Source organism: Mus caroli, unplaced genomic scaffold, assembly GCF_978045245.1.
Source record: "Mus caroli unplaced genomic scaffold, Mus_caroli_1 scaffold_19, whole genome shotgun sequence".
Lineage (NCBI taxonomy): Eukaryota > Metazoa > Chordata > Mammalia > Rodentia > Muridae > Mus > Mus caroli.
In genome coordinates this window covers 79,176,793-79,180,706 of record NW_028227274.1, presented here as the reverse complement: position 1 = coordinate 79,180,706, position 3,914 = coordinate 79,176,793, and the positions used below count along the sequence as shown (strand labels likewise).

Here is a 3,914-nt window from a genome sequence, read left to right as displayed (position 1 = left end):
ATCTACAAGCACAGTGGCATTTAAGCAATTTGCTACCAGGTTTACAAATAAGGGGCTCAAGGATAGGTAAGAAATCTGAAGAGGGGTGATTGCTAACTTGGCACTTATCATTTTGAAGGAAAACTCATGACTAGTTATGGTTGTTCACTGGACGGTTGTTAGCAGAAGTTTAAAATACTGCTGGTCATTGGCACAACCAAGTTCCCTCCATGTCTGTTAACTTGTGTTAGCAAATATCTAGGAAAACAGGAGTCGATTTGAGATTAGAGAACTATGCCACCCTAGCAATGAGTGATCATTATACACGAATGTACATCCACAGATGAGAACTGATCCCCCTCCTCAATCAATACATTTTTAGCTACTATCCTTTCCTCACACAGGACTAAATAATATGATACATCAAAAGTGTGCATATGTGTGTGTGTGTGCATGAGTCTGTGAGAGTGTGTTCATGTGTGTGTGCATGTGTGTATGCATGTGTGTGTGCGCGAGTATGCACGCAAGCACACACACACGCACTAGGAGAATGCATATTATTGTATATTGTGTATATTGGGGGAAATTCCCACCAGGCAAAGAAACTAAAATTCAAGCATATGGGGAAAAAAGAAATAATATTAAATTTCCAACTCTTTTGTTTGTTTGTTTGTCCTAGAACTCGATCTGTAGACCAGATTGGCCTCAAATTCTGCAATTCACCTCCCTCTGCCTCCCGAGCACTGGGATTAAAGGCCTGCACCACCACTGCCACCCTAAATTTCCAACGTTTGAAGAGCCTGTTAATATGTTTTTGTTTTCTCTTGTCTTTCACCATTTTTTTTTTACTGTAAAATCCAACCTGACCTGGAACTCACTATGTAGATGAAGCTGGCTTCCAACTCACTAAGAGCCTCCTGCCTTTGTCCCCTGAGTGCTGATATTATACGCTGATACTTGTTTTGAGACGGTGTCTTACTCTGTGTTATAGGCTGGTCTCGAACTTGTAACACTCCTGCCTTGACATCATGAGTACTGGAATTTCAGGAATACACCAGCACACCAGACTTAAGTATTTTTTTAATAGAAACAGCACAAATTAAATCACGATCATATTTATACTCCATCTAAAACGTGCTAGGAGAGATCGATGCATGTATCAATATAAAGGAAACAATCTTTGCAGTTATTTAAACTTATGACTAGAAAAACAGATGCCAGCTTAAAGCTGTGTCAAGTTCCATCATGTTAAAAACTTGTGCGCATATGTCGTGTGACTTTTCCTATAGAGATAGGAATCTCTATTCACTTCAGATAGAGACAGCACGGACTTCTCAAAGCAAGGTTGCCATCTAAGTTCAGCACAGTGAGCCAGTGAGTTTGTTGGGGATACAGGACCAAGAGGGGAGCCACACAGGCAGTTTATACCACCAAGAAGTTTCGTCCCAGTCTGCCATTTACTTGTTCTTGCCCCTGGGCTTTCTGCATCCTATGTAGGGTAAAAACTGTTGCTATGGTCTGGGCACTGCTTTACTCCTCCCATTTACGGACTGCAATTGGATGCCAATGTGAAGCTATTAGGAGATGAGCATTTGGGAAGCAGTTGAGTCCTGAGGGCTAGACCTTTATAGGTGGTGGGAATGTCCCTGCGAGAGGGGTTAGTGGGCTGCTCCAACCCTTTAAAGACATAGAGAAGGGTTCTCGAGAGTCACAGAACATACAGAATGTCTTTCTAAATTGAGGGCTTTGTTATGATGACTTACAGTCTGTAGTCCAACTTCCCCAACAATGGTCAGCTGCGAATGGAAGTCCAAGGATCTTGTACTTGCTCAGTCCCATGAGGCTTGTTGGTTCAGCTGGTCTTCTGTAGAAGTAGAGTCCAACAGATGTGCTGGCAAGTCAATGCAAGCGGCAAAGAAAAGCGAATCTTCCTTCTTCCAATATCCTTATGTAGGCCTCCAGCAGAAGATGTGGCCCAGATTCAAGGTGTGTGCCATCACACCTGGACCTTGGACTTGTTTTGTCCCAGGCTGACCTTGAACTCAGAGATCTCCTTGCCTTAGTTTTCTGAGATTAAAGTCATGTACCTTTCCTGGGCCTAAGCTTTTCATAGCCACTATGCCTCAAGATCAGGTCAGAAGCCTGTGTCTTCCAGCCTCAAGATCTGTATCACAGGTGAGCCCACCAATTCTGGATTGTAGTACATTCCAGATATAGTCAAGTTGAAAACCAGGAATAGCCATTACATTCATGAAGCACAGCTGACTGCCTCAACTTCCCCAGAAGGTTTCTTTATTATTATTATTATCATTGAATATTTTATTTACATTTCAAATGTTATCCCCTTTCCCAGTTTCCCTCCCTCCTTACCACATCCTCCTTCCCCCTGTTTCTATGAGGGTGTTCCTTCACCCACCTTCCACTCCCACCTCCCTGCCCTCTATTCTCCTACACTGGGGCATCTATCAAGCCTTCATAGGACCAAGAACCTCCCCTCCCACTGATGCATGACAAGGCCATCCTCTGTTACATATGCAGCTGGAGCCATGTGTACTCCTTAGTTGGTGGTTTAGTCCCTGGGAGTTCTGGGGGATCTGGTTGGTTGATATTGTTGGCCTTCTTATGTGGTTGCAAACCCCTTCAACTCCTTCAGTCCCTTCTCTAACTCCTCCATTAGGGACCCTGCGCTCAGTCCAATGGTTGGATGCTAACATCCACCTCTGTATTTGTAAGGCTCTGGCAGGGCCTCTCAGGAGACAGAGATACCAGCTTTGCATGCCATCCTTACGCAGGGACCATGCTAATCTTCTCTGTGTCATTCCTGACACGGAGTATATGTTCCTGACATTTAGTATATGTGCTGCCAAAGCGAGCACCCCCAGAAGGTTTCTGCTGGATGCCTGCAAACCCCTGACTTGACATGTTCTACTGTCTTTCTGCTATCTGTATCTGCTACCTACTATTTATGCTTTCGCTTTCGCTTGCTACACACTTACTAAGCTTGCTGACCCAGCACCAAAAGCGCAGCTCTGATACGTCCTTCTCTAGACCATACAGAGCACATGCCCATTTCTCTAACATTTAGGGGTCACGTGGATTTCATAGTGCAAGAGCCCTGTGGAGTATGAAGCCTGCATGCTACTCACTATCTGTGACACTCCATGCTTGTGGGCCATGATGGTCTCGGCTGCACTGCCCATGTGAACATTTTCCTTGTGCTCCTAAGACCTCTTTATGCATCCTGCTGCCTTTCCATTCATTAAACCAGACCTCGGGGGGGGGGGGGAGGTGTGCCATAGAATAAATGGGGAAACTGTAAAGTGATACGTTGAAAAGAATCAAGCAGTCATTCCATAACTTTGGCTGACTCTCAGAGTGATGCAGGACACAAGATGCCACAGCTGATCTGTGAGGGTGGAGTCAAGGACAGGACAGGTCACACTTTAAGACACAAAAGCAATGACTTCATCTTACTTTTGACTAAACATTTTTTTTTACTTGCAATAAAACAATGTAATGAACACCCAGGTTTTGAACTTGATTTATTTTGAAACAGGTTTGAGATGTGCATCCCAGACTGGCCAACATCATCAGATCCTCCTGCCTCAGCCTCCCATGTGCTTCATGTGCAACATCGCAAATGACTTTAGTTTATTTAAAACCTTATTCAGTTTATTAAAACCATAACGTAACATCTAACGTGTTACTAATGTTATCTCTGGCTTTCTGTGTTTTGATTTGGTTGGACTGGGTGGAGCTTTTGAGACACATTCTTACTACATAGCCCAGGCTGACCTTGAACTAACAATCACCCTACCTCAGCAAGTGGTTGCCATCACCTCTGACTATATTCCTGGCTTTTATGGTTGGTTGGTTGGTTGGTTGGTTGGTTGGTTGGTTGGTTGGTTGGTTGGTTGTCTATGTTATGGCTTTTT

The 3,914-nt window shown here is 44.0% G+C and overlaps 1 pseudogene; it reads right to left on the bottom strand.

Annotated features, from left to right (window-relative positions):
- Positions 1-2,730: 2,730 nt before the first annotated feature.
- Positions 2,731-2,827, bottom strand: LOC115029948 (U6 spliceosomal RNA; annotated as a pseudogene).
- Between the last annotated feature and the right edge of the window lie 1,087 nt (positions 2,828-3,914).